Source organism: Cavia porcellus, unplaced genomic scaffold (genome assembly GCF_034190915.1).
Source record: "Cavia porcellus strain 051 isolate PalLab524CR breed Dunkin Hartley unplaced genomic scaffold, mCavPor4.1 scaffold_15, whole genome shotgun sequence".
Lineage (NCBI taxonomy): Eukaryota > Metazoa > Chordata > Mammalia > Rodentia > Caviidae > Cavia > Cavia porcellus.
This window is the reverse complement of record NW_026947498.1, coordinates 4244168-4268109: the sequence shown is the minus strand read 5'-3', so window position 1 is coordinate 4268109 and position 23942 is coordinate 4244168. Positions and strand designations below refer to the sequence as shown.

Genomic DNA, 23942 nt, shown 5'->3' with positions numbered 1-23942 from the left:
TCCTACCATCCAATCTTCTCTGCCTCATTTCTGTTGAGATCTTTTTCTGTCATTTGTTGTCAGTTTGTCTTCTTCATTTCGCTTTCTGCTCCATTCATTGTGGCCTCTCTGCCACTGTTTCTGGGATCTTGGTATTTTCCTTTTTTAGAATATCCTGCAGTATTCTCTATAGAGCTGAATTGGTGGTTGCAAATTCTCCTAGTTCCTCTTTATCCTGGAAGCACCTTGTTTTTCCGTCAATTTTTAGGGACAGTTGTGCAGGATATATCAATCTTGGCTAGAGGTTTTTATCTTTCAAAGCTTGAATTATTTCCCCCCACGCTCTTCGTGATTTGATGGTTTGTGCCGAGAAGTCTGCTGTAATTCTGATGGGTGTTCCCTTGTAAGTGATCTGTTTCTTATCTCTGATGGCTTTTAATATTCTGTTCTTATATTGGATTTCTGGAATTTTGATTATTATATGCCTGGGTGTAGCTCTGTTTGGGTTGTAGGTGGCTGGGGTTCTGTATGCCTCATACATCTGAGTATCTTTACCTTTTGCTAAATTAGGGAAATTCTCTTGGATTATTTCTGTGAATAGCTTTTGTAGTCCATTTGTTTGTGTCCCTACCTCTTCTTTTATGTTCTTAATTCTTAAGTTATAAACCCTCTTATCATCTTCTAGCTTTTGTATTATTGCTGTTTGTTGTCTTGTTATTTTTAAGAAGTTTTTCATTTCATGCTCCCACATTACAAATCTGCCCTCCAGTTCAGATAATCTATCCTTAGTTTTTTTCAAGCTGTTATGCCAGCTTTCGATAGAGTTTTTAGTTTCTTGGTAATCTCTTTGAACCTGCTTCATGTATTCTATGTTTTCTCTATTTTCTCCATCAAACAATTCTCCCCTGTTTTTCTGTTCTTCCATTCCACCATCTGTTTTTTTCTTGGGCGGTGCTTAGCATTTCTCTAACTATTCTACTTATATCTTGCTTTGTTTCATTAAATACTTCGCTTTTGAACTCATCTATGAGGCTCTGGAGATATCGCTTTACGTCCACTGATGCTGTGTCTGATATTGCATGTTTTCTTTCCTCATTCTCCTTTGCATTCACCTTTCCTGGATCAGTGTTCTCAGGATTGGGGATTGAGGATCCTTTCTTGTTGCTTCCTCTTCCCATACTTTTTGTTCCTTCCATGCAAGCGAGTATAGGAGGCCCAGGTTTTTTTTCTCTTTGTCTGTTACAGTTTGTTTGGATTGCACTGGCTAGGTGTTCCCGCCCACTGCAGTGTACTAGGGAGACACAGACCTGGGCAGCCTCTGCTGGGTTTGCCCCTCCAGGTCAACCTACCAAAGGCTTCACTGCTAGGGTGCACCTCCAGGCGCTGGGACCTGGTTTGGGCTAGCTTACTGGGTCTTAGTCAGCGGTGTCACCCAGGCCAGGCACTCCCTACCAATCCTGCTTGAGAGGGGAATATGCAACTAAAGACACTGCAGTGTCCTGTTCCAGCAAGTCTGCTCGGTCCCAGTATGTCCTTTGCTGAAGCCTCCTACTCTATGGAATGGTCCCCATTCCGCTCACTCACCACAGGTCGATGCAGAGCTCCCTGCCAGTCCCACTCTCAACTCTGTTCACCAGTTCCCACCCTCAGAGCTTTCGTGCATCTCTCTCCCTGCTGTGCCGATTCAGATGCAGCAGTGGCAGCAGGAAATTCAAATCGTGACCTCCAGCAGCGTGCGCTCCAGCTTCCATGCTGAGACCTTATCTGTTCCTGTTATAGCACTGGGATTGCGCTTCCAGTTGGTTTCTCTTAGCTTAGTTTGTTCCTGGGTCAGCAGGGTACATCTTCTCCTGCTTAGGACTCCTCGCACCACACCATTCCTGGACTCTAAGTGGGGTATCTCAGAGAGCCTCTGTAGCTGCTGCTATCTATCCACCATGTTCTCTCGGAAGTCCTCCTCTTTTTAATATTATTACTTTAGGTGATTTGTTACAGTGATAGGAAGCTGACTAACACATATGCTAATTTTACTTAGAGAAGAGATATGTTTACCTTTTTGTTTACTGGTAATGCAGATATGTTTACACATTCTTTGTTTATCCTTGTTGTCTTTCCTATTAAATTGTACCTCAGAACAAAATAAAAAGGAAAATAAGAGGAACTATAAAACCCCGCCTCACAAGCAGTGGACAACTTGGAGTTCCCACATCAATTACCTGTGTTGAAGGTGTTTGGGTAGGGAGGAAAAGGGAGAATAGGTGCTTAGCTGTCTTTCCTCATTCTAACCCACCACTCCAACTCAAGAGAGTGCATCAGAAGTGGTATTATTTGGGAAATAATATTTAACCTATTGTAAATTATTGAAGGAACAATTGAATTTTATGTAAGGGATATTACATTTCTATTTGTGCATACCTCATGGCTGCCTGGGATAATGTTATGGTCAATATCTATATACAAGATTATTTACCTGTTGAAAAATTAGAGGCCTCTCCAACCAGAGTATGACAGTGATGAACAGGAGTGGAAATAGGAGCAATAAGTACATTTTCTGGAGAGATCGGAGAGAAAGATGCTGCAGAGAGGGTCTTTCACATAAAAAATTGTGGTGCAGGCATCACTTATGAGGCCGTCTAGAGCTGTGAAAGTAGGAGTCAGGGTAGTTAGAACAAGACAGTATCTTCCGAACTTGCCTGATTATCTGCCTGATAATTTCTTGCCTGATTTATGGAGAAATCCATCAAGGAATGGAGAACGTGCTAGAATTAGGATATGAAGTCTTCTTGGAAACAAGGAGTCTCTCTGGCATACAGAAATGTTAGCACATAAGAAAGGGCATTGTCACACAGGGCAAGGCCTTTTACTGGTTACCTTCCTTGGCCCTTCTGATCAACAGTACCACAATGTTTCTCCAGATCTTACCATGCAAAATCACACTCAAAATGAGGATGAAGGAAGGAAGCAAAGGAATATGGGCAAGAAACAGGGGGTTTTATTATTAATTTATAACTTCTACCTCAAAGTTCTTATTCTCCTCTCTCCCCATCATTTATTTTCATGAGGTCTCATCCCGGGAGATCATAATATAGCAATAGTGAGATTTGGATTGATGTATATTTGTCTCCCATTAAAATGTAGCATCTCCAAATTTGTTGCAGAGCGTCACTGTGTAATTTGACAATGTAGTGAAAAAAGTGACTTGTTGAAGTAGGATAAAAATGAAATATAATCATTCTTAATAACAACTGTATAAATTTTAAAGCATAAATCATGGCCCTTTTGATTCCAGGATAGTGTAAACCAAACAAACTATGATCATGAACCAAATCTGGCCTAATGCCCTTTCCTATAAATAAAATTTAAGAGAACACAGCCACACTTGGTCACTTATATATTGTCTGCAGCTGCTTTTTCTTTACAAAGACAGTGCTGAGTAGTTACAGCTGAGATTCTATGGCCTGAAAAGCCAAAAATATTTTCTGTGAAGAAACAGAAAAAGTATTCTGGGAATAGCAGATCACAAGTCAACTAACATTCTTTTCCAAATTAGATTTTAAGTATGATGCTCATCAAAAGTCTCTTGTGTTCAGAAGTGGGGTTTATAAAAGATGATTGGGTCTTGGGGGTGCTGTACTCATCAGTGGGGTTTGTTCTCTAAACACACTTCTAGGAAGTGGGGTCTGGCCAAAAGACAGATCACTATGGGTGAAAAGTATATTCTTGTCTGTGCCTTCTCCTTTCTCTCTAATTCTTAGTCAACATGGGTTGACCATCTGTCCTTCACCATGTCTTTCTGTCAGGCTATTTCTATCTTGGTGCCATTTAATTGTGGCCTGAACTCACTAAAACTATAAGCCAAAATAAACCTCCCTCACCTTAAGTTGCAGGTGATCAGGTATTTTTCACCCAGTGACAGGAAAGTAACTAATACATTAGGTGTGTCTTAAAATTCATTATTGACTGCTACCTTTCCTTGCCTTATTTTTAAGTCACAGATTTTCAAAGAAATGTTTCAATGACAATAAATAAAAATAGCAAACAATAAAAAATCAAAAAAAGTTTTCTGATCCAATTAAAAAGTGAAGATGGACACCAAAAGTAATGATGGACAATAGATACACTCTAAGTGGTGGTATTTTATTATGATGTTGGATTGTATTTGTGCCCCTCGCCCCATATCCCACCTTAGCAGTTTTGTTTTCTCTGAGATACTTCTGGGTCAGAGTGAAGACCTAAGCAGTAAACCTTGCAAAGAATGACATCAAAGTCCAGCTATTTCTCTGTTTTATAATCATTTATGGAATGGCTTCACTGTCGAGTTCACAGCACAAGTAGTTCCTCTATGTTCCCCAAACACTGATTCTCCACTTTCATCTGTCATTAAGATGTTGATAGATACTGACTAATGGGTGTTTCCAACATATGTAATGTTTCTGAAAAGCAAATAATTAGTAACACAAGAATAAAGTCATTCATCAAGTATGGAAACTCCCTGAACATGAAATTTTTTTTTTGTCTTTTTCCTTTTTATCGGTACCGGGGATCGAACTCACAACTGCCTGCTTGTAAGGCAGACGCTTATGCCGCTGAGCTAAATCCCCAGCTCCCTGAACATGAAATTTAAAATTCTCATTATTGATTTCATGACTATAAAATAGCATCGCAAAATTTTTTCCATATTTTAATAGTAAGAGCAAAGACCTCCTCCATGTTTTATGGTACTGAGAATTGTGGCATCCTGTTCTCTCCCTTTTTCCTTCAACGAATCTCTTCATTTCTGTCAAACTTCTACCTTGTCCCATGCCCCTTCTTTATTTCCTCTTAGCCACCACCATGCGATCACTGGTTCCTTTGCACCCTTCTCCTGCTCACTCCAATCCACACTTCCCATCCTCATCCTTCAGTGACTAGAGTGGGAAGGAACATCCTGTGTGTGACTGGGAACATCATTCCTAGCCTGCCCATGTGGCCAAATCAGCCTATGCTACTGAGAGTTTTTTCTCTGTCAAGAGTGTTTATACCTTGGCACCAAACATGTTGATGTGTATTACACTGAGCACTGATGCTGCCTGGGTGTAGTTGTGAACCCTGTAATCCAAGGCAGACTGAAGTGAAATTGCAAGTTCAAACTCAGTGTGGGCAATTTAACAACTACTATGGTTTCTGTCCAGATGTCCCCATAAAGCCTCATGTGATCATAGGGGGTGGACCTTTTGGAGATGGCTGAGTCTAGTATTTGTGATTGGTTCATTGTCTAGTGCTGGGATTGGCAGTGTGAGTGCTGCACCTGCCCAGGGGCGGGTAGTCATCATACAATATAAGAGAAGGAGAGAGGTGTGCTTCTCCCATTTTTGCAGACTACAAACTAAATGAACCTTTCCTTCCTTCATTTTGGGCATCAAGTATTTTGTCTCAGCAACAAAGAAAAGTAACTAAGACAGAATTTGGTACCAGGAATAGAGTTGTTACTGTGACTGACTTTATCTGACTACATGGTGCAAGAGCCCTTGGGAATAGCTTGTGAGAAGAGTTTGGAAAGATTCAGAGATGTTGCCTGAAAGAGAAGTGCTGGAACACCTTAGACTTTTCTGTATGGGAAATTTTGGTCAGAGCTCAGAAGACCAGAAAGCTGACAGAAATACTGTTGGGAAGGAGGACTACACTGGGTGCTGGACTCCAGATGATATGTGTTATGGCTTAGCCAAAAGTTCATCTGCATTTTGCTCTTATCCAGAGACTTTGCCCAAGACTAAGATTAAGGGCAATGGACTAATTAATCTGGCAGAAGAAATTTCAAGGCAGTTGAATATTGAGGCTGTGGCATGGCTATTGTTGGGGGTCTTTAGCCAGATATCTATTGTGAATCAAGAGAAAGGGCCCATTAGGATGATTTTAAAAATTGTGAATTTGGCCAGAAAGGAATCTCCAATAAATCTGTGGACTGTGAGGATAGAGCTGAGATCTCCACTGCTGAGAAGGAACAGAAAAGTAGAAAAGATGGCCTACAGACATCACCGTAAGAGGCAGGTCTCCATCTTTTGCAGCCTCAAAACTGCAGAAGTCAAATAGTTTGCTCTGAGGAGAAAGCCATAGAGTGTCATGTTCCAGAATGGTGATGATGGCCACACAAGATTTCAGAATGGTAGCAGCTGCACCAGGTTCTAGAATGGTTTCAGCATAGAGAATTTGTTCTTCACAATGAAGTTCAGGGTACTCAGTGATCCAGGCTGAGAGAGAGGAAAGCCTGGCTATTGCTCAACTGGCAGCAGACCTTGGCATCACCCACATGGTGCTGGTTTAGCACATAAAGAATGCAAGTGTTTTGAGGTTAAAAAGACTTCCACTACAATTTCAGAAGACCTAAGAGGCCAAGCAGTGTGCCTCTAAGAGGACAGGGTGTGAAGCTGTGATTGTGAAGCTGAAGGTGCAATGGAGAACCCAGAAGTTTAGAAAAGCCAGGAGCATGGATTGTCTAAGGAAACCTGCAAGCATGGAGCAAATCCAGCCCAAGATAGGAGCCACAGGAGCTACAACCATCAGAAATGCCATGAGGGTAGAATTGCTCAAAGCTTTTGGAGCTCACAACCAGATTGCTTCAGATGCTGAACACAGAACTGTAGAACTTAATGTTTGCCCCACTGGATTTTGGACTTCCTATTCCTTTGTATCCTTGTTTGTCCCTTCTGGAATGGTAATTTTTACCTTGTGTCATTGACTGTTGGAAGTGTCTAACTTTCTTTTCATTTATACAAAGGCTCATAGCTAAGAGCTTGCCCTAAATCTCAGAGTAGAATTTTTACTTGGACTTTGCAGTGATGCTGAAACTGTTAGGACTCTGGCAACTCTTGCAGATGGACTAAATGCCTTTCTCATGAAGGGATATGCATGAGTCTTTGGGTGGCCAGGGGCAGAATGTTATGGTGTGGGTTTAGTTGTCCCCCTAAAGCCTCATGCGGTCATGGGAGTAGGTGGGCTCTTTGAAGGAAGCTGAATCTAAAATTTGTGATTGATTTGTTGTTTAGTGCTGGAATTGGTGGTGTGAGTGCTACACCCACCCAGGAGTGAGTAACTGGCATACGGTGTAAGGGAGGGGAGGAGGTGTGCTTTTCCCTTTTGTTCTTGTCACTTCTATTATCTGCTGCAGCTGCCATGTTGCTGCTCAGCTATGTCACCCTGACTTGGAGCCAGCCAATTGTGGACTGAAACCTTCACAAACTGTGAGGTAAATAAACTTTTCCTTCCTTAATTTTTGGTGTTGGGTATTTTGTTTCACCAGTGAGAGAAAAAGTAACCAAGACAGCAAGTTAGCAAGGCGCTGTTTCAAAGTAAAAAATAAAAAGGACTAAAGATGTAGTGCAATTAAAGACCCTGGGTTCAACCCCATTGCTGGTGATGGGTGTTGGGGTGTGGGGTTGGTGATGTTACTGTCTTCATTTCCTCTACAAGTTTGAGTAGTGAAGGCTCCTCTCTCTCCTCTGAGTTTGGTGTGTATGTAGCCTTGGTGTGTTTTTGGTTGTGTGTGAGGCTTCCTTACAGGTAACAGCATCACTTCAGTTTTTACTTTGGGTATCTCTGTGTTCAGGTCTTTCTGATCCTTATGAAACTTATTTCTTACCCATGGCACCACCTACATTAATCTGTGCTTCTCCTTTTTGCATTCCTTTTACTTGTCCTTGTCACACCCTTTGGAGAACATTCTTGGGTGCTCCAAATTCTATTTTCAAAAATTGAGATATAATTCACAAATCATAAAACCTGGCCTTTAAAAGCATTCAATTCTGTGGTGTTTAGTTATTCACAAAGTTGTTGAACTATCTCTACTATATAATCCCAGAAAACTTCCATCATTTCCCAAAGAAATAATCTTATGCATTAGCAGTCATGACCAACTGGCCTTTCCCTTAGGCCTCTGGAATCCGCTAATTTGCTTTCTCTCTATATAGATTTTCCTATTCTGGATATTTCGTAATGGAATCATATGATGTGTTGTTTTATAAATGTAGTCTTTCACTTTGTGAGATATTTTCAAAGTTTGTCCATGTTGCAACACGTATCAGTACTTCATCAATTTTTACGTGGGAAAATACTCCATTTTATTCATTCATTCATAGAATGAATGACATTTAAGTTGTTTCTGCTCTTTAGCTGCTATGAGTAAAACTACTTTGAACATATTTATTCAAATTTTTGTGTGAACGTATGTTTTCTAGTCTCTTGGGTTTGTAATGAGGAGTAGAATTTTGAGGAACTGACAAACTGTTTTCATGTCTGCTTTATCATATGTTCCGACCAGCAATCTATGAGTTCCAATTTCTACACATCCTCACTTTCTAAATGTTTGTCTTTTATATTATAGCTTTGAAGTAGTACCGCACTGTGGAATTATTTGCATTTCTTCAATGATGAATTACATTGAGCATATTTTCATGTGCTTATCAACCATTCATGTATCTTCATTGAAAACTGTCTATTTAAATCAATGACTGGTTTTAAAATCATATTATTTGTTTTTTATTGAGTTGGAAAGATTCTTTATACATTTGGGATGCTATATTTTTGACATAGTTTTGCTAATATCTTCTCCCATTCGCGAGGTTATCTGAACTTTGAAAATAATGGTCTCTGCAGGACAGCTGGTGGTTTTTTTTTTTTTTTTTTTTTTTACCACCAGGGATTGAATTCATAACCTTGTGCTTGCCAGACAGGTGCTTGTACCAATGAGCTAAATCCTCTGCCCTGGTTTTGATGTTAAGGAAGAGCTGTTTTTCTATTTTTTTACTAGTTGCTTGCACTTTTGGTGTCCTCTCATGGAAACCATTGCCTAATTGAGGGTCAATTAAGGGATAGTCCAGTTGGTCATTAAATGTTTTTCTCTAAGTGTTTTATAGTTTTAACTTTTACGTATAAGACTTTGATCTACTTAAACTGAGTTTTGACTATGATGTTAGACAAGAATCTAAGTGTAAAATATTGGACTGAGAAATTTTTTTATTTGATTCAGAATGTTTAGGAACAAGAACAAAAATATACAAGAGAGATTCCATCAAACTAAAAAGCAAACAGCAGCAGAAGGAGCAGATAATGGGTGGATGGTTACAGGTATAGCTCACTTGTAGAGTGTGTGTCTTGCCTGTTTAGAGGCCTGAGTTCAACCATTAATGAGAGAAAGAGAAAGAGAGACAGAGACAGAGACAGAGAGACAGAGAGAGAGAGCGAGAGAGAGAGAGAGAGACAGAGAAAGAGAGACAGAGACAGAGAGAGAACCTAAGGCTTGAGAGAACATATTTATAAGATGTACGTGTTACAGGATTCATATTCAAAACATGTAAGGAACTCAAGAAAACACATAATCTGATTTCAAAAAATGGGTAAAAGACTGAATAGATATTTCTTACTAATGGCTAATTAGTATAGGAAAGAACACTTATCATCCCTAATCCTGAGGGAAATGCAAACTAAAGCCAAGGATCACTTCACACCCGTTAGGATGGCCATTATCAAAAAGCTGAGATAGTAAGTGTTGACAAGAATGTGGAGAAAACATCTGTACACTGTTAGTGGGAATGTAAATTAGTATGTTTCTTATAACGAAAACTGTGTTTCTTCTTTGTAAGAATCTTTTTGGTTTATTTCTTGCACTCTGAGTAACTGCTTTGAAGATAATGATACACAGTGTATTAATTATTGTTACTCTCTTATTTTGTTAGGAAATTTTATTTTTTCAAAAAATTAAGAAAAGAATAAAGAAAAGTTGAAACAAAAAATACAAATACCACATGATCAGGCACTTCCATTTCTGGGTCTGTATCAAAGATTTGAAATTCATGTCAAATACACCTCTGCTCTCCTGTGTTTGTTCCAGCACTGTCCACAACAGTCAACTTATAAAATCAACCTAAGTGTCCATCAGTGGATAAAAGCATGGTGTTTATACACAGTGGGATCCTAGCCCAGTGCTAAAAAGAAGGAAATTCTATGATTTTTAACAGTATAAATGAACCCAAAGGACATTATGTTAAGTAAAATAAGCCAGGCATAAATATATTCTCATACATAGAATCTAAAGCAAATGAACTCATAGAAGCAAAGAGTAGAATGGAAGATATCAGAGTCTGGGGGAAATAGGGAATTCTCGGTAAAAGTGGACAAAATTTCGGATGGATAAAAGAATATAGCTTTGTTTATCAATTTCATAGCATGATGACTATAGTGAGCAATAATGCATTAAGTATTCCAAGTTGCCAAGAGAGTACATTTCAAATATTCTTACTATGAAAAATACATATTTGTGGTGATGGATATGTTAATTATCTTGACGTAATCATTTTATAGTATAGACATATAGCATCATTTTGAATCTTATAAATATATGTACTTATAATTTGTGAATTTACAATTAATATATGAGGTTAGCAATGAAGTCTTGTAGATGCCCTTTATCAGGCAAAAAAAAAAATTCCCTTCTATTCTTATTTTGTTCAGAGATTTTGTCATAAAAGACAAAAAGATTTTTGTATCTGATTATGTGGCTTTTGTATGTTTTTTTCATTAATAAGGTGCATTGCATTGATTAATTTTCATATCCCTCCAACTTGCATTCCTGGAGTAGACTCACTTGATCATGGTGAATAATCCTTTTTGTAAGATGCTGGCCTCAGTTTGATGGTATTTTGTTGAGGATTTTCATGTCTATATTCTTTTTTATGCCTATGTTCTTAAAGGTTGTTATTCTACAGTTTTCTTATAATATCTTTGGTTTTCCTATTAGGTAATACTGTCCTCATAGCTTGGCTTTTAAAAGTGTTTCTTCTTGTTTGGGACAAGTTTGTGAAGTATTGGTGTTTTCCAATGTATTTTTCAATGTAATTTAGCTCCATTCTAAAGCATAAAAGAAAAAAGTGGAGAGCAGCCCTTTTGTGATTTGTGCTTCTAGACCTTGTCATCTTTGCATGATTCCTAGGCCTGTGGTAGCCTCCTTGGGCATAGGAGGGAACCCATCCCAAGTCGACAATGTAAGGAGAGCAAAACAGAAAGAAGGAATAAAAAAAACCAATTTTTATGAGCAGTTGAATAACTGACATTGCAGCTCCTGTTTCTAGGCCTTTGATTATTGGAGGTAACACCTGCCTTTATTGTTTAAATCTATTTGCAGCTGAAGGCATCTGTCTGATAGGCATTGTGTCCTTTGCAACATACCTTGGTATGTTCATTGTCCTGCACTTCCTGAGAGATCACCATTCATGCCTGCAGAAAAGCATCCTGAGGGGAACTTGACAATCACTGGTTTCTGTAAGTGCAACCTCAAGATTACATGGGCAACAATTCATTGGGACACTTAACACTATTGGGGAGTTAACATTTTTGTCCTTCATGTAGAATGGTTAAAATGAAGGACCAGGGTTTGGGCAGACATACTTTGTCTTGGTCACTTCCCTGTTCTCTGAGAACCAATACCAGACACCCATAACTTAAAGGAGGAGAGGGTTACTTTGGCTCACAATTTGTAGAGGTTCAGTCCATAGTCTTGATTGGCTCCAAGGTGGGATGGCATGACAGAGGGACCTGGCCAAGCAGATCTGCTAATTGCATGGTTGCCAGGAAGCAGAGAGTAGTCAAGGGAGGTGCTGAAGAGGAAAATAGACTCTTCCAGGTCACAACCACAGTGACTGCCACTTCTTGCCTGACCTCTTCTCCTAATAGCAAGTTAGTTGTAAGTCTCCATAATCTCATCACCTTTTAAAATCCCCACTTTTGAGTTCAAGTGACTTGGGGGAGACATCCAGAGGTAAGCCGAATTGTAATGACACCATATGTGTGTGGGTTAGTCAGGGTTCTCTTGAGAGACAGAACTAAGAGACCTCTGAGACGGCCTCTGATTCCTGCCCTACTATACATGCTCTGGACATTTGTCTCTCTTTACAAGAGAATGGGTTCCAGAAGCCCCCTGTGGACACCAAAATCTGTAGATGCTCAAATCCTTTACTTGGAATGATGTTGTATTTGCATCTAGCCTACACCCTCCTATATGTATAATTAAAAATTTAAATCATCTCCAAGTAATATATAATCCCTAATACAATGTAAATGCCACATAAATAACTGTAGGAAATAATGACATAAAATGACATAAGTGACATAAGTAGGAAATAATGCCATAAAAATGTCTTTTCATATTCAGTGTAGACACAGATTTTAGTTTTCAAATATTTTTAACCTGTAACGGTTGATTGGATCCTTGTATAAAACGCACGGACAGAGAGAGCCATTCTTTCTTAAGTGTGGGTGGGACTGTACATGTAATATCACAGAACGACATAAATATGTTTTATAGATGGAAAAAAGGTTTCAAGTCACTAGACTTTGAGTCAGTCAAGAGAAAGACGACCCTAAGCAGGCTTGACCTAATCAGGTGAGCTGTTAATCAGGACTGAATCTTTCCTATCTATAGTTTTGAATTTGAGCATTTGTTGAAGGGATCATTTGTCAAAGGGGCTTGAGAGCAGCCTCCAGGAACTGACATCGCTAGGCTAATAGGGTACAGGCTAATAGGTAGCAAGAAAATGGGAACTTCAGCCATTCAGCCTCAGGGGAGTGACTCTTGCCGACAACCTGAGGGATCTGGGAAGCAGAGCTTTCCCTACTTGAGCCTCCAAATGAAGATGCACCTGGATAGCAAGTTGCATTCAGCCTTGTGATGCCCTGAGCACAGGGCCCCATTACTACCAGGTTTGAGGTAATTTGTTATGCTGCGATAGAAAACTCACACATGTACCATTTCAAGCATGGCTCCTTTGTATTGCAAAAGAGTGTTAATGAATGACAGAGAATTTGTGCAAAGTAATGTTTGATAACTCAGAAATGGCTTAGAACATGTGCCCTGGCACATGCCCTTTTTTATCATTAAATTTGACTCATTTGATGAGACTCTGGGTAAGGGGCTGGATTGTGGAGAGCTGGGGATATATTTTATTTTATCTTCCTCTAGACAATTTCCCATAGGTGGTCAGCTCTAGAGAGGCTGGGAGCCTTTATTCTGGCCTCAGGACAACTATAGAAACCTCAGTCATCCCTGGCTTGTATGAATTTTGAGTTCCTTCCATTTAGTTGACGTGTATTCCAGGAAAAGGTATCCAAATCAAAGAGATCCATGGTATCAGGAGGGATTTAAAAAAAAACATGAATATAGTGTCTGTTGGATATTTTTCCTTTTATAGTGTAAGTCATAGTTCTTTCTTGAAACCTGCTACTCAGTGAAACAGCATGTAGGCAGATCCATTTTGGTGGATATTTCCATCTCTCCTACTGCCGATGTGAACATAATACATAGACACTAGGTGTCATACCTAGATCATGTCCTATCTGTATAGTGTTAAACTATTTTTACAAAATGATAGTATAAAAAAAGATAATCAAAGCTGCTGCCCTTTTATTAATTTTACTTTAAAAAGATTTTAGATTATATTAATGTCATGGATTTATGTGAATAATTTTCTTTTCTTTCTTTCTTTGTTTAGTTCTTCTTTTTTTTTTTTTTTTTTTTTTTTTGGTATGTGTGAGGCTTTGAAGGGATCAAAGGTAATTGTGTGTATTTCCAACTTGCAGACAACAAAAAAAGCAGAAAAGTACCTTTTCTATTGTTATTGCATTGATAATGAAAATGAGAATCAGATGGACTTCTGTTTTCAAGTTTAAAAAATGTCCAGTCATTTCTGCAAATGGTTTAAAAGCCTTGAGATTTTAGGAATATGTACTTGCAATTATTCTCTTTTAATAATTAATTACTAATATGTTTTAATCACTGAGCACATTGTTTTGATCATTAAGAATTTACAATGTAAAGATTATTTCAAGGTCAAATTTCAAATGTTAATCGTTTTAACCTAATGCATGTAAATCTCTACTGAATTCAGTTTAAAAATAAAAAAGTAAATCATTAATTTGAACTGGCATACTTACTGGAAATTGTCTTTTATTATTCTCTGCTATGGTTCAAGGTCATTTCTTTAATCAAACCTCAGAGTTGGATAGAATCATCAGAAGAAAAATCATTCCTATCCCTCTCCTTTCCTTAAAAATACAACTCTCACAGGAGATCTCTAACTTTCCTTTTCTCTTAATTGTTCTCATCTCATCTTTAATTATTTCTGCTGCTGTGATGGTGGTTTTTTTCCTCTCTTAGTTCTGAGAGCAGATTGTGTCACTGAGCTCAAAATACTTAGAATACTGAGAAATCACACAGTTTTATTTCCTGGTTCATGACTTCGGCTTGATGCTTGAAAACTTTGCAGGACATTTCCTTTCTGAAGAGAATGCGTCTCCTGACATTCACAGCCTCTTTGTTAGCTGTGGTCTCACTGAGGCCATGTTAGACATGGATCACAAGCAAAGGATTTGTCACCTCTTGCCCCATTGGGCTTGAGTTCTGATGCCCTCCATACTGGCTCTGGGTTCATAGAAAGCTAATATCCACCCTGTGTCCTCACACACTCATATGGAAAGTGGGGACAGGCAGGGCTCCGTGTTGAGTCTTGTAGTAAGAGAGACAGGGAGCTGTGTAGGCTCATCAGCTTCATCCACAGTGGAGGAAAAAACACACTTTCTTTATTATGGCCACAGTGGATTTTCCTCTGGCCACTGGGTAATATGTGTCTATTAGTCCCACCCAGTTTGTCTTAGACTCATTCAATTTGAGCTAAAAAGCCCAGTTCAATTAAAATAGCTCCTTTAGGCACTAAGGAGAAATATGATCCAATACCCTCCCCCTGAGTCTGTCCCTAAATGGCTTCAAGGCGTGAGAAGGGAATTGTATTCTTGCAGTCTTTCTGTCCTTGCAGGTTCTCCTTGTATACCATGGCCTTCCTTACCCACTGGGATATGTCCTAAGATAGAACCTAAACCTACAAATACAATGTCTTTTTCCCTAATGCAAATGCCTGGGATAAAGTTTAATTTATACATCAGGCTTATTAAGTGATTACTAACAGCAATGGGCAAAAAAGAACCATTGTAACAACATTCAGTAATACAAATTCTGTGAATGTGGGTGTGGTCTCTTTCTCCCTCTCTCAATATACTTTTTTGTTCTCCATTTTGACTTTATGGCTTCTGTTTGGCATTTCTGAGTACCAGCATCACCACTGTTTTGCTTTGGGGCCATCAGTAAGTAAAATAAGGGTTACTTAAACTCCAGCACTGCCACAGTAATCTATCTGATAACAGTGGTGGCTAAAGTGACTAAGTGGATAGGTAGTATGTAACAGCATAGATCTGTTAGACAAAGATTCAATTCATGTCCTCTGTGGGACAGAGGGAGATGTCAAGAGGTTTCATCACACCATGCAGATTAGTGCACACTTTAAAGCTTAGGAATTAAAAAAAAAATTCTCCATTTAATGTTTCAGATATGGCCGAGCATGGGTAACTGAAGCCACAAAAAGTGAGACTTGGTGGGAAGGTGCTATAGCCCGTTCTGTGGGTTTAGGCAACCACCCGGGACACAACCAACATGGCTTGCTTGCTGCTTACTGCTGCTGGCAGACCCCTGAGTCTTATTCTTTCCTGGCTCCAGGCCAAGTATTATTTGGTCATCTGATTTTGAGTCCCTGAGCCTGAAGTGGTCCAGGGCAGCTGATCTTCAAGGGTGCCTTGTGATAATCAGGCTTTTCGAGCTGCTAGGTTTACCAGGAGATGTCCGTGCCTGGATTGCACAGCCTGTCAGATTCCTCTTTCCAAAACCTGCTTTAGGTAGGAAGAGCAGGAAACTCTGTCCTGATTAGCCTCATTTGGAAATGGTATGCTTGCTGGCTTGTCTTAACCTCCTGGCTTGGGTTTTCTTCTCCTTCCCACAGTTCACTCAGGACCAGCAAAGAGCAGGTCCTCCTTCATGGAGATCCCATGGGTTTGTCCTCTGAGGCTGACCGTCGGTATGCTGCAGGCAGGATGAGAAAGGCTACGCATCCTTTCTCAGAGCAGTGGCCCAGCTTGAAAGGCTAACTCTGGCTTCAAACCATCCTTTTGGTACAGAATATTATCTTCTTTGCTTTTTTATATAACCCTTGTCTTTCCCTTTGGTAGAGGGATTTTCTAAGACCACAAGAAAGAGTTAGACAAAAGATAAAAGCACATTAATGCTCTTTAAAATTCTATCTTTGTAATATTACACTCCATCCAGCGCAGCTTCTGGTTAGGACCCAATGAATATTTGTTTAATGAATGAATATTGCTGATGAATGAGTTCTTTTTAAATAAATGGAAACAGTTATACATTCCATAACACCATTTTAGTCAATAATGGACCAGATGCTGATAGTGGTCTCATCATATCACATGTAACATCCAGCTATCTTGGTTTGTATAAATAAATATACTCTATGATGTTCACAGAATAATGAATTATCTAGTGATAGATTTTGTTCCCATTATTAAATGGGGAATTGTATATATTTCTCAAGCAGCTCACTGACAATTCATAACAGATATCTTGGAGACATTTTATCATGAAGAAATTATAAATCCCTTGTTAATTATCAAGTAAGTAATTATGAAGCTGTTACCTCTTTTCTTCATGAAACCCAGTTGTAGAAATAATAAATTCTTACCAAAGCAAAAGTTGCACTGGACAAAGCAGGGAAGATTTTGTTCAAGGCTATTGAATCAGGGAAAAAGACTAAGACTCAGTTCTATTGAAACAAAGAACAGGTGAGCTTTTAAGGAATGGGATGAGCTAGTGAAAACTATTGGAAGGCTTGGAAGGGCAGGTTGATCAATAGAATGTGTTAAACACAGTATTATTTCCTGAGCTTGCAGATGCTTTTCTGTGTGATTATTCCAGTTAGATTTGCTGGTTGACACTCATAAAATTAGGCTTTTACTCTGTAAGAAAGACTAGGAGACTAGGTATAGCTTTCCTTATGATTAGATTTCAAAAAGATGACTCTCAGGTTCTTGAGAAACATATTACTGAATTGTAAAATTGTCAAAAAAGAATAATTGGGGTAAGGGGAAGGAGAATAGAAAGATGGGAATATATATATATATATATATATATATATATACACACACACACATGCAAGATAGATAATTATACTACTAATCTGTTAGTTCATCAAAAAGAATGGTTTGTGCTTTCATTGTTTGATCATTTTTTATGCCTGTGTCTTGTAATCTGAGCAGCTACTTTGAAGATAAGAATATGCAATATATTTTATTAACCATTGTTATACTATTAGTTATTTTGAAATTCTGTATCATTGCTTATGTTCTTTTTTCATTTTAAAATAAAAAGATTTGCATATTTTAAAGGGCAGAGAGAAATTTGCAATTCTAAGTTTTTCTAAAGAAAACACTCTAAGAGGCTAGGCAAAGTGTTGCATGTCTGTAGTCCCAGGTGAGGCAGGAGTATCATGAGTTCAAGGCCAGCTTGAGCTAAACAGCAAGTTCAAGACCAGCTTGGACTGCATAGTGAGAGCCTGTTTCCACAAAAACAGCAGCAGCAGCAGCAGCAGCAGCAGCAGCAACAACAACAATAGAAAGCTGTTCTAAGAAAATGATCTAAGAAAGAGAAATTGGGACCTAGTTAATAAGCTTGGGAAATTGGGACTTCGGAATACGATTTTCTTATGTTTAGTCAGTCTACGCCATCTTGGTTGCTTTAAACCAAGTGAACAGGTGGTTGCCATTTGGGAATTTAATGTGAATATAGTGTTTTCATACTGTTCCCCGTAAATATTACTTAATGAAGTAAAACGCCACTGAACTAGTAATAGGAGAATGTAGCTAATACGTCTATGTTTTGCTTTGTGGTGCCATCATTTGGGAATCAGAAAAGATATTGGATAACATAGCTCCCATCTGCAGAAGTCTTTCAGAGCCCTAGTGTCACTGACAAGAAGGCATTAACCATGGTTCCTTCCACTTGAAAGTGTTAGCAGTGAATCTCTCCATTTCTTATCTGCCATATTTGAGTTGGATCAGGCGCCCTCTGCTAAAATATGTTGCAAATATACAAATACCTTTTCTTTTCTTTTTTTTTTTTTTGTCTTTTTCCTTTTTATCGGTACCAGGGATCAAACTCACGACTGCCTGCTTTCAAGGCAGGCGCTTATGCTGCTGAGCTAAACCTCCAGCCCAAATACCTTTTCTGAAGTCTTACTATGGACTGTTGCTTCTTGTGTTCCCCTCATGGTTCTTTATATTTTTCTTTCTTGAAGAAACCATTTTACTTGACAAATATATTGGGAGATTTTCATCACCACGAATTCTCAGTGTTAGAGAAGTTTAAAGAGAAAAACTTCATGGGAGGTTGGGCATTTTGGACAAAAGCATGGCAGTACAGGGGGGAAAATACTGATTAAAAGGAAGTAGCCCAGTTCTGGAAGCAATGAGAAAATAAGAGAATGAAAACATAAAATAGGAACTCTAAGCTTGTGTTGGGTAGGGTAAGAGGGCATCGACACCTTTTCATTTTGATGGTGTCAGCTGTGGAGCTACCAAAAGAAGTTGATCACTGTAAGACTCAGAAAAATCTATCAGTGAGGGATAATTGCATCAGTTTGAATTGTTTCAGCTGTATTATTTAACAGAATTTTAGAAGTGTTTCCAGGACTTTTCCTTTTAGACTTTTTCTTGGCTACAGTAACCCATTTGCAAAACAGGTATTTGTCAGTTCTCATGGAGTTTCATAGTCATTTATGTTAATGAAGAAAAACAGTCTCATGAGCCAATAATCATTTAGTGCTGGAAATCATACATTCTAAGCAGCTAGTCATATTTGATGATCTGCATGGATTTTTACATCTTAGATTAAGTGCCTGTGGATTATGTTTCATTGTTTATTGAAATACTAAATGCTACTAAGTTCAGCGGCGGCAGCAGCAATAGTTTTTGATATCATAAAGATGTTAGGCAAAATCCTGCTCATCTTTTAATTATTAAATGCTGCATCCAAATTTTTCCCCATCAAAAGCTCAATATAGGTTGCTTCTAAGCTATATATTTTGTACTTTGATAGCCCTTATCATTTGCTCACAAAATAAACATCTGAGAGTTTCTGGTTGGGTGAAAGTCCTTTTATTTATATTAAGGAACAGGCATTACACCAAGCATGGTGGCACATCCTAGCATTTAGGAGGCAGGAAGCTCAGTAATTTAAGGCCAGATGAACTATAAAGTAAGCTCCAAGACTACATAGCGAAAGCTTGTCTCATGTAAACAAGCCAAACCAAAACTAAAACCAAAATCAAAACCCCAGAGATGAGAAATAGAACCAGTCTCTTCCAGTGACCACAGAGCTTTTCAATGTATAGTTTATAGCTGTTTTATTTCAGAGTTATGGTTTAACCCATGTTATTTGTATGTTGATGATTAATGTCATGCATCAAATTATGACAGTTTAATGACTGATTCACGTTAATGTTTCTGGGATATCCTTCTGTGTTCCTCCCCAAACTCACACATAGTGTAGACCTAAATCCCAAACATGACTGCTTTTGGAGACAGGGCCTTGTCAAGAGGCCCTGATTTGCATGACATTGTCCTTATAACAAGAAAGAATTACAGGTGCATGGATGATTGATGCTGTGATGACAAGATGAGCAGCCATAGAGAAAGAAAGAGAAAATCTTTAGTAGAAATCAAACCAGCCAGCACCTTCGGCTGGGGCTGTGAGAACAAGAAAGACTGTTGTTTAATTTCTTCCACAGCAAGTTTGTGGTATTTTATTGTGGCAGCTCTCACAAGCTGGCAAGTCCTCTTTGTAAAAGAGGAAATGGTTGGGGCATTCTTTGAAATTCCAGGGCTCAGAAAATTCTCCAACAGATTAAAGCCACCTTGCAAGCAATCTCTTATCATACTAAAACATCTTTTCCTTCCGGTCATTTGCACTGAAATTACAAGTTTCACGAAATGGAATTATCCAAGTGAGCTTTTGCAAAAGCTGAAAGGTATAAGAAATTCCTGAGGTGAGTAAATCGATCCTGGTACTACTATCAGCCTCAGAAAGCTTTCCTAGGCCCCTTCAGTTGTCCTTAGTAACTAGACATATTAATCTGATAATCAAGTGCTGCATGAATGACTGATTAAGGGTCCTAAAAGACATAAAGAAAGTGTAAGGGGACCAGACTGTAGCTTAGTGGTAGAGTACTGAGTCAGGAGGCTCAGAGACCTATTATCACTGCTAAAAAAGTAAGAAAAATATAATACCCCCCTAAACCCAGATATACATCAAGTCAAATGAAATCAAACTAAACCATGTCAAAACCAAAGCAAAAAGTCCCCACCCAGCCAATCAAATATAGCCAAAGCTACCACACTGTACCATCCATTAACATTTATTTGTTTGTTTATTTATTTATTTACTATTCTCATTAACCTCTCTATTTCTCACTCTCTGTTATGGCCTATGCCTCGATGTCTCTCCAAAGCCCAATATTTGTTTATTGTTGAATATCCCAGTATAGGGATATGTTTACCTATCACTTGATGGCCATTTCTGTTATTTCTACTTCTTGCCTGCTATAAATAATGCTTTTCATATACTTTTTATGTGTTTTTAATTTGCATTTACTATTGAAACAGTACTGCAGATGTGACTGTCTGTGGCTTTTGCTATGGATGTCAAGCTGAGGCTGTGAATAGTAGGCAGACACATTTTGCAGAAGCCTGCAGGGAAAGGCTCCCAGCCCTTCTGTTAACCCCCTCTTGGCTGCTTCATGAGCCCCTCTCATGATCCTCAGAACACTCCCAGATGGTAACTGAGTATCCTGACCTCATTTTCCCATTTCCCACTTCTCATCTGCTGAACCACTCAGCACATTGCCTGTACTGAGTTCCCAGGCCTTGTGGCGTCTAGATAGATTTTTGTCCCTTAAGTATCCATTGGACACTGCAAATTCCATAGCCGACCTACTTACTTGTAGTTCTGTAAGTCTGGTCCTATTTCCAAACAACGTTATTTGATATTTAAGAAGCAACTGGAATTCTAAGTTATTTTTACTTGCAGTTTCAATGCTTTTTCCTTTCCCCAAATCTCCTTGGGCTATAAATTAATCTGAGTCAAAACATGCTTTTAGGAGAGGGGGACTCAAAGCAGGACAAGGACTTGTTCTTTTTGAAATTGCATATAATTTAACATGGTATAACCTTTGAAGAGGAAATATGACCTGCTCCGAGCATCCCAGTGGGATTTACGGAGGCTCGATGTCTGAAAGCCTCACCTCAAAGAAGGCAGATATTTGGTTTCAAATTATCAAAACAGCCTTGTACTCTTCTTGGAGTTATTTTGACATCTAAATAATAGTTCTGGCATTTCTTTTTAGGGTGTAAATCAATAACATTGACTTAGTGCATTCTTTTCTCTTATTTTCGTTCCTTACTCTTTTATAGTCTTAGATCAAGTATTAATAATTATTTTAAGCCTTAGCTTAGGTTTGGTACTTTGCCACCTACTGATGCAGGAAGGTCCTCCCTTGTGCTCTTCCTTTTAACAGTTGTCTAGCTCTTCCAAAATATTCTTGTTTTAGACAAAGGCTATATCTACCTTCAAAAACAGAGAAGTGGATTTAGTGGTTGCTTTGGACATCCTTCTTTTCTGTCTGTCCCAGTTCTCCCAGTATTAACATGCAAACATCTTTCTCCTATCCTTTATCCTGTCTTCCCATTACTAATTGGCTTTGGTTTCTCACCAGGATTTCTAGATCTTAGAATTAGCTGGTGCTTAATGAAGCCATGATTTCCTGGGCCTCATCCTAGACCCATAGAATTGGAATCTCTGGGAATGAGGACAGAGATGGTACAGTTTTTAACAAGTACCTACAGATGCTTATGGTATTAACATGTGAGAAGCTCTTCCATATGCTTTCCTGGTTTTTCAGCTCTCTTCTCAATGCCCAGAGACACTCAAAGTCACGTTGAATTCTTATCTACTGGCCTCTACTACTACTGTGATATTACTGCATTTTCAAAAATGCTTGCACCAGTTCCAGAATCTTCATGATTGTCCTTAGAACTCATTAGGATATGGGAAGAAATATGATGTTGGTAGGGAGCTGAGGTACGGAGATGTGAAAGGAGGTGGCAGAGGTTTTGAGGCCAGTCGGACCTAGTTTAGATTTCCAGTTTTGCCATTATAAGTAGCTGACTGGCTCTGGGTGAGTTATTTGGCCTTGTAAAACTCAAATTTCTCAGATGTAGCTGGGGTTGCTAATCTCTCCTTCAGGGTTGTTTAGGATTAAATAAAACAACCTATATAGAGCTAGGAAGTGTCATCACATGGTAGCTTTTATTGATCTTTAAATTTATTCCTTTTGTCTTCATTCCTGAACTCCTAGATTTTTTATTGCCTCAGCTCATCCTTTTCTATGTTTCCCCTTGAATACTCTTTTGAAATTCTCATCTTTGAGTCTTCTTTTTAGATAATCCTCACTAAAATGATTTAAGGTTACTGATACATTTTGTTCTTGCCCTTCTCACAGGTTGACAGTCTAGAAATTTCTCAGACTGAATCTAAGGTAAATATCTGATTTTTCTCTGTGTGTGTTTGACTCACCTCCTTCTGACTCAGCATTTCTCTTCACCCTCAGTGTCTTGCCATTCTTCCCCCATCATGTGTATATTGGGAGAAATTTGTTTGCTTAATCTTTGTATTGTATGAGCTACTCATATTTGTAGCAACAACAATATTTGTTGTCTTTGAGCACTGAGAGTCTGACTCTCTGAGAACCACCTCCTCCCTGCTCTTCCCTTCTTCAGTGATGGACAGGCTTAGATGGAGATGGCTGTACCCCTTACTCCATGGTTGTTTGGGCCACTGGGAGACAGATTGGGCCAATCAGCTTTCCTGAATGCTTGGGTTTGGGTCTCAGAATTATGCATACCAAGGGGAATGTGGAAAATCAGAAGTCATGGGGTGGCAGCATGTGGTCCTTGGAGCTGTAGGGTGGCCCTCTTGAAATGAGGCAGAGAATAAAGCTCTGCAGAGAGGGGAGAATTAAATAGATGAAGAGAAGCACAGATAAGAGCAACGAGAACTGGTAGATTCCAAGTTTTCCAGTCCTCCTGAAGTGTCCTTATCCTTGGGCTTCTGAGGGACCTCATCAACCTTTGTACAAACCTCCTTTTCTGATTAAGGTAGCGTGAACTAGTTTCTGTTACTTGTTATATAAAGAACTTTGACTAGGCTAATCTTTACTACATTTCTAACATCTAGAGTTGGGTAGGTCCTGGGGCAAATGCTTGCATTAAGAAAATTCTGTGATGAACATTTAAGGAAAGGACCAATAAGTAAAGAAATAAATAGTCTAAAAGTGTTTGAAGTGAGAAGTGGAGATGTTCCTGTGTTCATTTTCAGAAAGATCTAAAATCATTGCACCAAGAATTAGCAGAACAAATTATGAAATTCAGAATGAGACTATCAACAATTGCTTGCTTAAAGAGTGGTCCTCAGCTTGTTAAAAACACAAAATGATTAAAAACACAAAAATGATTAAACAGGGCACATGTATTGTTACTACTTTCATACAAAACATTGGTGTAACTAGTAATAGAGTCATAAAGCACAGCAGCTAAATGTTTATTATATGAGTAAACCTTCAGAAAGTTCAAAGGGAGGTATACAATGGATACTTAGATTTCTGAGCTTTTTTTTTGAAAGACCCTTTGATTTCCCTTTAACTTTCTTTTTTATCTTCTTTTCTTAGCTCTCTCATTCCTTTGAATCTGACGGTCACTGGCTCCTAAACACCTCTATGGATATAACAATGTGAGATATTCAAGTCCTTTGTATATAAAATGATGCACATAACCTATGTGTATTCTTCTATATACTTAATACTTATACTTAAGTATAATATTTGTAACTTATATATGGCATAGTATATACTTTTATATACTATGCTGGTAGTTATTACACTGCATTGTTTAGGGAATAACATAGGTAAAAAGTCTTCTTATGTTCAGTATGCACAGAA

At 38.6% G+C, this 23942-nt stretch overlaps 1 protein-coding gene across 1 annotated transcript in view; it reads left to right on the top strand.

Annotated features, from left to right (window-relative positions):
• The window catches only part of Setd4 (SET domain containing 4), a 53536-nt gene extending 39608 nt beyond the window's left edge, over positions 1-13928 (top strand). Inside the window, exon 13 of the mRNA XM_063224456.1 lies at positions 11132-13928. The gene's annotated coding sequence lies outside the window, so the exon portion shown is untranslated. The remainder of the gene's footprint in view (positions 1-11131) is intronic.
• The last annotated feature ends 10014 nt before the right edge of the window (positions 13929-23942 follow it).